Below are 15,917 nucleotides of genomic sequence, written 5' to 3'. Positions count from 1 at the left end.
AATGGTACAGCCTATGCTAGTGAGAGATGCCCCGGAGAGAGTTTGCTAAGAGGTAGCTTTGGACATTTTGGGCACAGTCACAGGCAAAGCAGGCCAATCTTATGTGTTGTTACTAACTGATGTGTTCTCATGCTGGCCAGAGATACGCATCACACTGAACATTAAACTGCCAGTGCAATAGGGTTCCTAAAACATATTTTTAGCAGATAAGGACTTCAAGATTATATCTTAACAGATGAAGGGGCACAGTTAGTTGTCCCAAAGATGGAGAAAAACATAAAAAAAATGTTTGCTCTACCATCCCGAAACCAATCGCATGGATGAGAGATTTAACTGAGTATTGAAAGAATCTATTCAGATGGCCAAAACTCAAAACAGGGATTGGAGAAAAGATATTCCTGAGAGGTATGATGAGAGTAAAGGTTCCTGAGAGAGGTACGACAACAACATTTTCCTCTCCATTTCAGGCGGCTGTTTCCCAACTCTGTGAAACTTAATGACAACTGTATATATGGAACTTGAGTATGGTTGTGGCTGTACACCATAATTCGATTTGTGACACCAACCGTACAGACTTGAGTGAAGAGGGTGAACCGAGGAGAAGTAAGCAAGTTGTTGCTCCCACCTAAATATTTGAAGAACTATGTAGAATATGTCAATCATTGCATATTTTATTCTCGTTTCTTTAGTCTATTAGTTTTATTTTTGTTCCTCTTTTTGCATTTTACATTTAAAAAAACAAAGGGGAGGATGTGTGGTATCATTATATAGTGGCATCTTAATTAATGACGTAGTATTTCTTAGTATACAGAACGTTTACATGAATATTCTGAGAATGTAGAATTTACTGTGAAATGTAAACAGTGGTCGGTTAGTGGCTGGCTGAGGTGGTGGGTGGGATGTTTTTTGTAATCTGATGCACTTCATTAAACTATTGTTTAAACCTCAACTATCTTGAGTGTGGCCATCTTCATCACAGCAAGCTACCTTTATTTTGCAGTGAACTTTGTGTGGCTCTGACATTTTTCAGGGTTTTCTGAGCAATGTGATGTTTGCAGAAGTTTCTGTGAGATACTGTGTCTGAAATTTGCAGTAGTTTTTTGAGAAATGTGCATGCGGTGTGTGTATGTGTTCTCAAGAGTGGAGTAGTTTGTGAGCTCTCTGAAGCCTCGAGTGAGGTGTGTGAGCTACCAGAAGTGTGGATTTGTTGGGATAAGTTTTTTTAAGTTTGCAGCGATTTCCTGAACTATCTGTATGCTTACAGATTATATGGTTTCTTTGAGTAGAGGCAGAAGGTACCTGTCTAGCTTTGACACAGTTGGTTAGTAGAAATAATTGGGGTAAACCATTGTATTGGTACTACATGTGCATTTAATGTGACAGAATGTGACAGTTTACAGTTCTGCCTCTTCAAAAGGGTGTATGCAGTTATTCAACATGCCACGGTGCATATTGCTTTGAGCGTGCAGTGTGGATTCTGTTCTATGCATGTTGATGACTATCAATAAAAAATGAAAAGCTTTGCTCGGGCATTCTTGAAGCATAGGTAGCTTTCAGAAAAAAGACAGATGCAAACATCAATCAGTCTCAAATATTCAAGTAAACTGCATTTGTGAATGCACTACTTCAAAGATACACATGCAACTAGTTTCAGACTCCCACCTAACATAATGGAAAGGGTTGGCACAATATTTGATTTTTGTTTTTGCTGCCTGGTTTGTTGGTTTATTCTCAAAAGGAAAGGAGCTATTGGTCTAGTCAAACTCTATCTATTTTATCTCATTCTATGTTCCTGTTTTTCTTTTCATTTGCAGTCTTTTGATTTATCTTTCTGAATGGGGAGACTGGTGTGTATACATCACCCCCTCAAACGCAGTAGAACACTGTTATTCCCCACCCAACCTTCTGTGTTTTTTGTCTCCACATGCTAGACCTATGCTCATGCAAGTATGGTGTGATCTTTGATTTGTAGTTATTTTGTTGTCTTATATAATAATATTGGAGCAGTGTAACATAGGCTCCACCCTTACATGTCACAAAAGTACAATTATAGATGTTCACGCTACATTATATTTACTGTGAGCCTTAATAATATTAGTGTGTGTGACAAATTTAAACATGCTTCTGAAATGTATTAACTGTAGAACTTAGAGATTTATAAATGTGTGCAAGATTGTTCAATATAACCGTGAATCATGTACTATTTACACATATTTTACATTTACACTTCAAGTTATATTTTCATATGTAAACATGTATTCTTCTGCTCACGTTTTGCAGTTTATTAAAAGTTACACGTGTGCACGTATAACCATGTAAACGAAGTGCACATTAAATGCTTATTTAAAGTTAGCCTGACTAAAGGCCTTGCTTTTTAAATGCATTTTGCTTGGTTAGCGTGTTCTTTCTTTTACAGGTATGTTCTCATGGTTTCCTTAGGTAGAGAAAGGAGTATTGTTGTTTGTATTAGTTTCTTGATAGAAAGGTCTTTGAAGAGAAATCTTGGCGGGACAAATGAAGACCTATTGAGCAGATGAATCCTCCTATTCATCGGATATCAGGAATGAGGGATGTTCAAGGTTGCATTAACTGCCAAGTTCTATGAGATGGGAAATTCTGGAAATGTTGCAACGCACAACCTGTGGATTGAAATAATTGGTTCCTGGAGGGGTGGGAAAAGATATGACTTATGCTGACGTTTTTGTAAGCTTCATTTAATATTCACACTTTTAGGAGTTAAGGCAGATTTTCTTTGACTTTGAGGGGTACAAACCTCTCTACTTCCTTTATTATTGCAAGTGTGAAGCTACAGGCTAAACACTTTTGGAAGACTTCTACTGAATTCTTCACTATGCTGACACCTTCTTGCATTTCCGAATTCCCTTGAGACTCCACTCTAGAAACCATCCGTATTCTAAACTTAGAACTTTCATTAGAGGACTTTAGAATGTATTCGTGTTTAGGAGATAGAACTGAAGTTTATTTAAGGAACACCTGGTTCAAATTCTTAGTTCCTGTATTACTGTGACTGTGATTAATTTGTATCTTATTCAACTGAGACTGAACTGATTGCGATATTTCAGCTTGACAGCTGTATCCTTGTTTCTTTCTAGCATTATCCTGACATGCATGTATATTGGATTGACTATGAATTGGAAATAAATTTCCTTAACTTCATTCACTGATTCTTGGTCCTTATCATGTGGCCAAATGGGCTTCACAAATAATAAATTGTTTTATTATTGGCAACTTCCTTGTCATCTCAGTCAAGTCAACTTAAATAGATCCATCAGAGGAGAAATTTTAAATCACGCACCAGCGCGCTCTCAATATCGACATACCATTGTATGTGCAGTTCTTCCAACCACCGACGTGCTCCCCGCCCATTTGCTGGGCTGGGAAGCTCTAGTAGTGCCAATGGTCAGAGCCGTATTGGGAGTCATACACAGCAAATACGACATCTCAGCCTCGTGTCAGGGTGGATGTGTGTGTGGCAAGTATGGGGAGGCAAGGAGCACTGCATCTTGTTGATAGCGAGACTTCAAGAGAAAATCCCCTATTTAAGAAACAATGCTTTTAGCGCAGCAGCTGTGTTACGAACACTAACTGGATGCAGTGACGCTTTCTTTGCCAGCATAGAAAGTGGCACAGCTCCCTCTAAGCAGCATTTTCATGAACCATGGCAGGATGATGAAGAGGTTTTGAAAATTCCCAGAGCAGATCTTGAATCCATGGTAAAAGGGACAGTTTATTCCGCCTTGGCAGAGCCTCAGGCAAAACAATTAAGAAAAGATCATGATGATGATCAGTAGACTTATGGAGGGCGGGGGGGAATATGTTCAAGGCAGACAATTTTGCAATCTGCTTATACATATCAGAGACATACTTGTCTTTGGCAACAAACCCCAATGGGAAGTTTCTATTCCCAATACAGGACAAAAAAGCTGGATGATCTCTCTTTGCATGATGTAATAAAATAACGATTCTCCCTAAAGAGTGGAAGGACACCAACATGATGTTGATTCCTCGAATCATTTTTAAAAAGATTCTGTCTAGAGGATTTTGCTGCGAACTTTCCACAAATGCCGAAAGTCAATACTATTCTATCCTCAATGGCCTCAGCTTCCTCCTTGGTGCCGGAGGACGCAACATTACCTGATGTGATCGATGGAAAAGCGAAATCAACCCTTTGAAGATAATTTGCAACATCAAACTTTGCTGTTCAAGCGAATACCTACTCTGCCTACACAACTCAACTCCTCCTTAAGGACTTCCAGCTCCTGCATTATTGCCTGCCAGAAGGGTCCTACTGCTATTCTTGAAAAAAAAATAGAGCTCATTTCAAAATTTCTGTCCGATGTCTCATTCAATGGACTATAGCCAGCTTTAGCTTCGGCTGCAGTAGCCATTGCAGGAAGTCAATTGTTGTGGATGAAATCCTGGAAGCATGACCCAATCTCAGAGGTCTCCAACACAAAAGCTGCCTTTTTCAGGACCGAAACTCTTTGGGGATTAATTAGATACCACGGTACAGAAAGCAGCTGACAATTAAAAGATCTTCAAACATTCTAAGCTGTTTTCAGGGGAAAATCCTTCTTTTCAAAACAACTGCCTCAAAGGGCACAAGACAAATTTCCCTTTTTATGGCCGAGCCTAGGGTTGGGGGCTGGTTTTGCTGTAAGATTCCGACCAGTCAACCCCCTCCTACCCCAACAAGATTAAGGACAATCATGAATCTGACTATGCCAAGGTTGGGGTAAGACTCAATCAATTTGTTCACGATCTGGGTGATGGGGTTGCATTTCCGACACTTGCTCCCTAAATATCATCAACCAGGGGTACGTCATTCTGTTTTCTCAGACACCTCCAAAACTGCAATTTGTACCTAGTTCCTTACCAAAGGAGATGTAAGGCAACAGGCTATGCTACTAGGAGACCCAGCACTTCTGGAGAAAGGAGCATTGGTCCCTGTACCAGAACATCAAAAGGGAACAAGGTCATATTCCATTCTTTTTTTAAGTGCAGAAAGTAGACTGCAGATATCAGCCCATATTGAACTTACTTTGAACAAATATGTCCTAGTAGAAAGGTTCTGCATGATATACATACAGTCAATCATTCCTTTGATTACAGAAGGACATTTTCATATCTCTCTCTCTCTCTCTCTCTCTCTCTCTCTCACTCACTCAATATATATATATATATGTATATACACATACTCATTTGCAGGTCCCCATTCATCCGGACAGCCAGGCATTCCTTTGATTTGATGTGGCGGGCCATCATCTACAGCAGAGGTCTTCAAACTTTTTTTGCTTTGAGCCCCCCCCAAGCAAAATGTTTTGAGGTTGGGCCTCCCTCCAAAACGTTATGTATAGATTGAGGTAGCGGGATGGACATGGCTGCGTGCAGGGGTAGGTCCCCCCGCAAACAATAAATCACAGAGCTGAATAAACCATCTTTACAATACTTGTGCCTCAGTAGGTACTGGTACTCTTACAAAACAATGATACTCCTAGGTACCATTCAGAAAAAAACATTCAAATACTCAAAGAGCTAATTTACCACCACATGCAATTAATGCTGTCCACACTGAGTCACGAGTATATCCACTATATGTGCTTCTGAGAAAATGTATTAAATTTGCTTAGTCCACAATTACAGGCACATGAAACCTTCGATTTACTGAACATAATTAAAAAAATGCTAAGTAGCCCCACTGAAACAAAACCACAAGGAAACGAAAAAAATATCTGTTGATGTTGACAACTTTAACAAGAAAACTAACAATGTGGAGACATTGAAACTAACAATGTGGGGCCATTAAATGGCCAGAAGACTATTAAAGATAATTTCTTGTAGTTCTTCGCTATAAGAAACACACATGTACTTGAGTATGTTGCATGGAAATCTACCTGCATTTTCCCCACATTTGTTCATTTATTCCCCTGTTGCCCTACTAGTGTACATCTGACATACCTACTCGACCATCTCACATTTCTAATTTCCATAACCTCTTGCAATTTTGTATTTGCCTATTCCATCCATAGCATGTTCAATTCATCTTACTATTCTACCTCATGCCTCATCTTTTTCTACCTAAACCTCTGTCCTCCTCTTCCGGTCTTCATTCCGTCCATCTCCCAACTTCTCCTAATAATATAGTATTGCGTGCACTTTTTTCCTTAAATAATCATTTCACTACAAACCCGAAAAAATAAATAACAAACATTACAATTTATGACGCCAGTAGCTTTAACTTTTACAAATGTGAGACCTATTGCATTGCAAACGCTTATTTAATTAAGCTGCTGGTGCATTATTTTTACCCACTTAAATGACAGTGGGTAAAACACGAAACACTTTCTTTCTTTCTTTCTAAGCAACCTCCTGGACCCTGCCAGTACATTTGCTGACCACCGCACTCACTGTACTCCAGAAAAATTGAATACAGCCTGGCAATACGGCAAATAAACATCACCGCACTTCCAGGCCATCTTTATTTACATGCACTTGCAGAGGCATATGCGCCCCCTGGGAATCAATCCGCGCCCCCCCTCACCCCTGGGGTGGGACGCCCCCCCCACTTTGAAGACCTCGGATCTACAGCTTCAAGCTCTTCCTTTGGTCTTGCAACATCTCTGAGTATTTACAAAGGTACTAGCCCCAGTTGTCGAGTATCTTCAATTGGGAGGTTTATCAATATTTCCATAACTAGATGACTGGCTGTTATCTGCTTCTTCTCTTTCAAAGGCCCAACGAGATGTCCAGGAGGTGACAGAGATGCTGCAATGATTAGGTTTTATGATCAGGTCGAGCCTTCAACCTGTGCAGATCAAGACTTTTAATCAGGCCGAATTCAATATGGAACTGGAAAGAGTTTTTCTTCCACACAACAGTATTGTAGCAAATCGCAGCAGTCTTACTTACCTGCTCCTGTCGACTTCAATCTTTTAATGGAGCTGCTTCCCTTCATACTTTACATGGAGCCATTTGGAGTTCTGCTCACCGCATCAAGATTCACCAACATATTGATATTACACAATTTTACTTGTCTCCTCTGCTTCAGACATCCAATACCTTAAACACTGCTTGCACGTCATCCAGGTCTTGATGTCCAGCACCTACTTGAAGCTCTACTCAACCAAGACAATTTCTTCTATTTGCCAATAACAACAAACAAGATACAGTACAAACCTGGCTTGCGGACATGAACCTCAACTGTTTTGAACCCCACCACAAACTGAAAGCCAATCTATTTGCATTCACCCTGGCCACCAACCTCACCCTCAAGGAACATATTGCTACACAAAGATGGCGTGTTACGAACTCTCTCTTCTAAAGAAAGTCAAACTGTTTCCTCCAAACAGTGACTTCAGAACTGCTGCTCAAGCTCTCATACACTCTCATCTGGATGGTGGCAATGCCTTACACCAGGGGTACTCACAAACTTTCTCTTGGGGGCCAAATTTACAGTGCGGTTTGTGGCCGAGGGCCGCACCTTGGGGGCGGGGTCATTGGGGGAGGGGGCGGGGCTAGAGCAACAAAAAAAAACTGCGACCATGAGGTGGAACATAGGTCCCTGCAGCGGACGCCTTCGTCCACAGAGCCACCGGACCCGGCATACACATATCTCTCCATCTCCCTCCCTCCCTCCTCCGTCTCCCTCCCTCTTCCGTCTCCCTCCCTCCTCCGTCTCCCTCCTCCGTCTCCCTCCCTCTTCCGTCTCCCTCCCTCCTCCGTCTCCTTCCTTCCTCCATCTCCCTCCGTCTCCCTCCCTCCTCCGTCTCCCCCTCCATCTCCCTCCCTCTCCTTCCGTCTCCCTCTATCTCCCTCCCTCTCCGTCTCCCTCTGTCTCCCCCTCTCTGTCTCCCCCCTCTCTGTCTCCCCCTCTGTCTCCCTCCCTCCCTATCTCCCTCCCTCTCTCTCTCTCTCCCTCTCTCCCCTCTCTCTCTCTCTCCGTCTCCCTTCCTCTCCGTCTCCCTCCCTTCCTCCCCCTCTCCCCCTCTTCCCCTCTCTCCCTCCCTCTCAGTCTCCCTCCTTCTCCCCGTCTCCCTCCCTCTCAGTCTCCCTCCCTCTCCCCGTCTCCCTCCCTCTCAGTCTCCCTCCCTCTCAGTCTCCCTCCCTCTCTGTCTCCCTCCCTCTCTGTCTCCCTCCCTCCCTCTCCCTCTCTCTCCTTCCCTCTCTCTCTCCCTGTCTCCCTCCCTCTCTCTATCTCTCTCCCTCTCTCTCAATCAGTTTGTCTCCCTTTCTCTCTGTCTCCCTCCCTCTCCATCTGTTCTCCCTCATTCCCCCTCCCTCCCTCTGTCTCCCTCCCTCTCCCAACTTGTCTGTCTCTCTCACGCTGTCTCTCCCTCCCTGTCTCCTGCTCTGTCTTCCCTCTCTCCCTCCCGCTTTAAACTCATCTGCCGCTCTCACTAGCTGCTGCCCCCCCCCCCCCTCCCCTGCCCGTCACCTCACCCGGCGCTTCCCTGGAACACAAACAGCCGCCGCACCCAAGTACTTCACAGCTCTTTTAAAGGCCAAGTCACTTGTTAATGAGGCTTTGTTGTATTTCATCTCCTCTTAGCGCCCCTGCATCTCCACTCATTCAGAGGGGAGATGCAGGGGCGCTAAGAAGAGGTGAAATACAAAAAAGCCTCATTAACAAGTGACTTGGCTTTTAAAAGAATCGCCCGGCCCGAATAGCTCCGCGCTGCTGCAACCGGCGGTGCACAGGTATGCACAGGTACGATGTCTGCAAGGTCCGCGGGCCGCCAGGGAAGGCTTGCCGGGCCGCTGACGGCCCGCGGGCCGTACTATGAGTACCCCTGCCTTACACTCTACTGACTCTCAAACTCCACACTGGCACCCCTTCTGGGCATCGTTCAGGTCACAGTACCTCTCATCTAGGGCCTGAGAAATATGATGACATCACTCCCATCATGATGAACCTCATTGGCTCCCTTACCAGCCTTCACCATCTTCAAAACCAGCAACATTATTTACAGAGCCATAACAAGCAGCACCCCCACTTATCTTGCAGACAAGATCACCAACTCTTTTGGTCCTTGATACACTGACAGTAAGGACACCATCAGACTGCAGACTAATAAGTGTCAAAAGTGTCAAAAGAAAAACAAGGCAGCAGGCCTTCTCCATCTGTGCATCCAAGATCTCTAACAACACCCCTGTATCCATCAAGACTGCCCCAACTCTGTTCCAATTCAGGAAAGAGTTGAAGACTCACTTCTTTAAAGAGCACTATCTGGAAATGAATTAAACACCCACATTCGTCCCCTATTACCACTGACCTAATGTTTGTCATTGACCACGTACAGCACTCCGTTGCACTTTGGGTAGGTTCACGCAATAGATATATGAACACACATCACTTCCTTAATCCCTGGTCGTCCGGTCAGGCTCTTTTTTTTGGGTGGGGGGGCGGAAGGGTGAGTTTTATACAGCACAAACTTGACCCAAAGGAATCGGACCGCTTTACATGAGCACCAGTTGAGTTACGAACGGACACAATACATTAATTTTGATAGGCACTGGGAGATTAAGTGATTTTCCCAGAATCACAGGATGTTGAGCGTCCTTGTCAAGACTCAAACCCGGTTCCCCAACTTCAAGGTTGACTGCTCTAGCCGTTAGGCCACATCCTCTTGACCCTGATGTTGGTTTTAAAGGTTCCAAGTCCCAGACAAGGTCATTTCTAGTGTAGCACCTAATACACTTCACAGTATAAAAGCTCGATCTATTGGCTTTGATCATTTTGGTTCCTCTCCGCAAGCAGCGGATCTTTATACAATGTCTTGATACAGAGGTTTCTTCAAACGTCTGTGCAAGCTGAAGCTCCTGTTAGCATCTGAGAAGGCAGAAGTCCCATTGGATATATGTGCATTACGGGGTGGCTTTTATGAGTGTTTGAATGGAGTTTTGCACAAATATATGTTTGCTTTTGGATATTTGCAATCAGAGGTTCCCTTCATGTGTGCAGGTGGGATGACCTCTGTGTATGTGTACTAGAGATTCCATTTCCATATGTTCCAGAGGAGTGTTCTTTGCAGGCTCACATGACAGACATTCTTTATAGGTATCGCCTGCACAGCACTTGCTATATCTATGGTTTGTAATATAAGCTGAACATGGAAAACATCCCACCTCCTCTCCTTCCTGGCTTCTCATTGGTTCCTGTGCGTGCCACTTACCTTTCCTCTTTTTCTATTGGCTGTAGCAAATTTTCCTGCATTTACCAATGCTTGTTCCTCATCTGCTTCTCTTATCAGTTTCCTGCCTCTGAAACACTGTTAACATCCACTTTGGTGGAATTATATTTTCATAAAGTTTTGCCTTTTACTATTACAGCATATTTGTTTAACAATTTATCACCTGGAGAGATTAAGTGACTTGCCAAGAATCACAGGATGTTGTATGGCGCTGCCTAGAATCAAAACGGGATCCCCCAGCTCTCGAGTCAGCAGCTCTGACTTCTGCGATACATCCTCTCCACTCCCGTATTATCTGTCAGGGAGCTCTTTCCTTCTACCGGTCGATGATTGATGAAAGCAGCTCGTTATTCATTACATAGAAGAAACCCATGCATTACCAATGCTTGTTACTATGAGTGCAGGTACATACATCCCATTATGCAGGTGTAGAATCAATTTACAAAGAGGCCACCTCTGTCACAGGTGAGCATGTGAGGTTCTCATTTATGTGCGTTAGTCTATGATTGAAATCCTAGTGTTGGTGGTCAGTGGTTCACAGCCCGTGTTTGGAGCTCATGTTTCGGTGGTCAATTTCCCAGTGAATAGTCAGGGGATCAACAATTCGCTTCTCAGCGTGTGCAATCATTGCCTCAGAAGTACACTGTTTGTGAAGTTAGTCCATCACTGGTTCAGTTCCCCATGTCTATATGTCAGTGATTCACATCCAAGTGTGTGCAATCTGTGTTTCACTTTCCTGTGTGCTGTTTATAGTTCACCTCCACATGTGTACAACCCGTACCTCAGTGGTTCAGCACCCAGTTTGTGCAGTCAAGTATTCAATTTCCTGAGTTTACAGTCATTTCCTCAGTATGACACTTCCAAGTGTGTGTGGAACACGGTTCACTTGACATTGTGTTAAGGCAGTGCCTTGTGTTGTCACTTCCCAGTATTTGTGGACAGTGGTGCATTTATTTATATGTGCAATTAGGTTGGTTAGTGGTTCACTTCCGTGCATGATCATTCAGTGCTTTCACGGTTCCCTCACCTGAGTGTGCACTGTGCAGTCAGTAGTGCAACAATTTCTATCTCTACGTGCAGAGTCACTGACTTGGTAGTATTAAGAAGCAGCTTTACAATTATTGCTTCATATGATACATATATAGGGGCATAGCCCGAAATACAGTTGCAAAGAGTAAGACAATGTCGTCTTAAGGATTGTTGAGACCCTTAACAAGGTATATTTTTTCGGGGTCCCTATTTGAAACAACTTCGAATTATATTACCATTTTGTTTTTGCTAATTCAAGCCAGCATGATGCCTAACAAGCGTTCACCAATAGAATTGCAGACAACCATGTTAAAAATGCCTTATGCCCCTCTTCCACCACACCAAATCTAAAAGATGACAGATGGCAAAGATGGGTAGCGGTAGGAGGAGGAGGAGTTGAGATACAGAACTATATAGAGGACTTTCCGAGGGTCCACACATTCCAATGGGCTCCCTAGGCAATGCCCGCTTTGCCCGTGCCTTAAAAAAATCTCTGGAGAAAGCAAGCATTGGCAAAGCAAATATGTCTCACCTTTGGTGCCTATTGGCTTCGCCCAGTGCTATATTTCAGCAAGCGGTTGCAGGCGGGGCCCATTGGCAATCATTTTTGGGGACCTAAAGCTATTGTTCCTCATCACACATTCACCCAGAGCAAGGCAAGAGAAAAAACACAAGAGGGGGAAAGAAGGAAAAAGAGAAATATGCAAAGATGATATAGAATCTGCAAGAGTGAGATAAAGTGGGAGGGAGTGTTTGGTGGTGGATTAAAGAGGCATGAGGTGGAATCAAGACTATGCCGCTTTGGTATTCGGCATACCAACATTGAGTAGCGCCAGCTGAGAGCTTCTGGGGGAAACGTTTGGCCCCAGCACTTATTCTTTTAGAAATTAAGCACTGGATTTGCAAATACCTCTTGTCATTACGCAACGTGTGGAAGCACGTAAGTGACATGGCGCAATTAGCGCCCTTGTGATTCAGTAGGCATGTGCATTGTGAAAGGATATTCTACAGGGGGGAACAAATAGAAGAAGGGGAAGACAAGCCATTAAATAAGACTCAAGGAAATAAGAGTAACAATAAATCCAACCAATGGAAGCAATGGGTGGCCTCTAAGCCCACGGTACGTTTTTGGTATAGTCAACAAGAGGCCAAAGAGCCATCTTGGGCAAGTTGAACTGCGGCCCACTTTATCACTGCTCTATGCTGCCTTTAATAGAAGATTACAAAGTGTGCAAGTTTCACAGAACCCTCTGCTTTGTCGAGGTAAGCTAGCATAGTTCTCATCCTAAAGTGTAAAGAGTACAAATGTTGTGAACACGTTCTTCGAAGGGTATCTCGACAATGCTAGTTTCAAACTCAACAATCTCCAAACGAACCCGTACCTTGCACAATGGGTACATTAAGCCCTAAAGGATCCATTTAAGTTACCAAGCCCTTTATAAAGGCAAAGAGCACGCTTACCGATGAACAACAACTGCACAGTTTGTGACTGAGGGTTCTTTTCCCTGCGTGTGCATTCAGTGCCTCGCCTGCCTGTGTGTGACCACTGCCTCGAAGGCGCTCTGCCCATCTTCGCATGTCTGCAGTCAGCGCCTTAGTGGTTCACTTCCTGGTGTGCTGCAACTGGTTTCTTTCCAGTCCGTGCATCAGTGGTTCGCATCCCATTGTGTGTTCAGTGGTTCACTTACCTGTGTGTGCAATCAGTGCCTCAGTGGTTCGCTTCTACATAAGGGAAGTCAGTGATCCCCTTCCCCATATGTTCAGTCATTGCCTCGTTGGTTCAATTGTGGCTGCAGTAACAGGTTCATTTCCTCAATGTTCGTGGTTATTGTTTTCACTTCCATTTGTGAGGCTAGTAGTTCACTTCCATGTGTGAGTATTTAGTGACTAGCTTTCCAATGTGCATGTGTGGTGGGTGGTCAGTAGTTCTGTTTCCTGTGTGTGCAGTCAGTGGTTTACTTACCCATCTGCTCAGTCAGTGCATCAGTGCCTCGCTTATGTGTACGCACGGCCACAGCTTGGGTGGTTCACTCTCCTGCATGTACAGTTCGTGCCTCGGGTCAGTTCTTAGTGTTTTGCAGTCAGTGGTTCACTTTCCAGTGTTTGGGGTCAGCGTGTGCTGGCAGCGGTGTCATTCTCCACATGAGCTAGGGTGGAAGCCGGCTCCTTGGAGACGAACAGCTTCACTGACTCACATGTAATGCCTGCGTAACACAGGGGGGCAGACCAGGCGTCCGGGGGGCTCACCATCTGTCCCTGGAAATTTCAGTAAATAATGCGTACATGCCTAGTTAGCAGTCGTGCTCCCTGAACAGTGCAATTCAGAAAACATGTGTGTGAAAACATGTCATTTTATGGCCCCCGGTGTCTGTGTTTTCTGTGTATGTTTACATAGAGCAAACTCGACCCGAGGGAATTGGAGCGCTTTACACGAGAAAGTTACAAAGTTTGCATGTGTTATTTTTAAGTAACTTTCCCAGAATTACATGATGTTGAGTCGACGTCAAGACTGGACTCTAGTGCACGAGTTCCAAAGACAGCAGCTCTTGCTGTAATGCGAGTTCTTCTCTGCTCCTCAGGCCGTGCAAAATTGTAGTCCTGCGTCTATGTTTGTGTAAAGCCCAGTTTTTGATTTTTTGTTTGTTTTCTAAATCTGCCCACCCACGCGTAGAAGCACTACCCACTACCGCCTCTGTATCCTACTTTAAAAAGTTATATGATGGCTATGGCCTGCAACGCGATGCCCTTCCGCAAGACACGTTAATTCTTAAAAATCATCAAAAGTAGAAGTTATTGACTTTCTAAAATCCGTTAACTTAGGCGCCGTATCGGAATCGCACAGAATACAAGCTTGTACTCGATGCGAATGTGTGTCCCTGAAATGTCCCCCTGTGAGAGGATGTGTGAAAGCGCGCGCGCGTGGACGATCGCCGTGACGCGCAGAGAGTCAGTCATTGGAAACACGCTGCTCACCTGAGACTGTGCACCGGGTGGTTCCTCTTCCACGGCTCCAGCTCGCTCAGTGAAAACATCGCCGGCCAGGCAGCAACAGCTCCCCTCCACACCAGGTGAGGCCGGTCCCGCCACACCACGGGTCAAATCCGTCCACCGGGCGGAGGAGGCGGGCCTCTCCTCATCTCACAAGTAGAATCCACAGAAAGGAGACGGAGATTGTTTCCCAAAAAGTAATACCCCTGCGCAGCAGGTGCACCAGGCCCAGCGCACCAAGAGAGCCGTACCAGTCCACATTGAGGGGGGAGCTCGTCCCAGACAGGGTCTGTGTCCGTCACACTACTGGAGTTCCATCCTCCCGATCAAAAGAGACATCCTTTCCACTGGACGAATCAGATTGCTGACCAAAAAAAAAGTAATGCCGAGTCACACAACCACAAGTCGCGTCCCGCCTTACCAGCAAACCTGTCACTTCACCCAGCGAGCAGGGTCCACCACGAAAAAAGGCCGGTTTCAAGCGCAAAGAAGACGCCCCCGCACTGGAAACATCGGGTCACTCCGCAGCTAGTCAGGGTTTCCCATAAGAATATGAATTTCTCCAACCAAAAGAACTAAAGTCTTTTACATCTGAAGGGGCGGGTCTAACACTCTATGCCCGGCTCGCTTGGCCACACGAAGAGGGTGAGATCTCACAGCTCGTGACGACTCTCTTCTCCGCGGCTGCAGGTGCCTCCACCACCGTGATGAGGGGCGGGTCTCTCCTAGTCCTAAATCTAGTATATCCACCCGTTAGATTTCTCCTCGCACACAAGCGACAGAACTCTCTCCCCGCTCCTTCCACGTCACAGACAGCACTGACAGGTGTGTTCCGTGTAGCACACTGAAGCGGCAGGGTCCTAAGTGAGCTAGTGAAGTTCGCGGTCCTCCTCCCGCTATAGCGATGAATAATTCATCTGTGCGCACCCAAAGGGGCCGCCAGTGTGCTCGTTGCCTGGCACTTGCAGCATGGAGACGAAGCGCAGCTCCCGAGAAAGATGAGAGGAGGGAAAGGCTGCTGCTCACACCCAGAGGGGCCGACGCACGGAGCAGACACACTGAGCCTACTAGCCGCGCTCGGTTCCCACAGCCGGGAGGGGTGTATGCTCGCCCGTTCCTCCCCCACCACCTTCCATGAGTGAGGAGTTCCGGCGTCCGCCGCTTCTTTCCCAAACTCGGCGCTAGTGTGCGCGCGGTGTGGCGGTCCGCCCCGGCGCCAGAGAGACGCTCCTCGTGCCTTCTGCCCTCCCAGTGCCACCTCCCCTCCTCTGCAGGGATAGGCGTTCAGCTTCAGCTACTCCCGTGCCCGCTCACCGCCGAAATCTATCCTCCTGCCCATTTACTACACTTTCTTGCTGCAGGAGAGACGATTCACACTGCTTGCTACCCTACCTACTTCCCCAGGGCAGTCCTCCCACTCCCCACAACAGGCAATGCACAATGTGCTGTGCTCCGTCTTCCAAAACCACCCACACCTTTCTCTGCTTTCTCGCACCCATAAAATAGTTTCCCTCACCTCGGTGAATTCTTTACCGCCATTTGATATCACCCTGCCTCCTATGTGGTCTGTCCTCTCCACTCGGAAATATCCGGCTACTGTTGTATTGTTTCGGGGCTGTGTCTCGTGCAAACACCTAAACAACCACCCTTCCTACAGCCCGCCTGCCCGCACTATCACTTGTTCAACTG

General features: G+C 45.4%; 1 protein-coding gene across 3 annotated transcripts in view; it reads right to left on the bottom strand.

Moving 5' to 3' along the window:
* The window catches only part of SHISAL1 (shisa like 1), a 607,509-nt gene extending 591,926 nt beyond the window's left edge, over positions 1–15,583 (bottom strand). The window contains exon 1 of one of the 3 annotated variants that reach the window (XM_085652450.1): positions 14,214–15,583. The gene's annotated coding sequence lies outside the window, so the exon portion shown is untranslated. The remainder of the gene's footprint in view (positions 1–14,213) is intronic. The other 2 variants (XM_085652449.1, XM_085652451.1) reach the window with 2 other exon arrangements.
* Between the last annotated feature and the right edge of the window lie 334 nt (positions 15,584–15,917).

This window comes from Triturus cristatus, chromosome 4_1 (genome assembly GCF_964204655.1).
Source record: "Triturus cristatus chromosome 4_1, aTriCri1.1, whole genome shotgun sequence".
Taxonomy (NCBI): domain Eukaryota; kingdom Metazoa; phylum Chordata; class Amphibia; order Caudata; family Salamandridae; genus Triturus; species Triturus cristatus.
The sequence above is the reverse complement of the archived record's forward strand: the minus strand, read 5'-3'. Positions and strand labels throughout refer to the sequence as shown.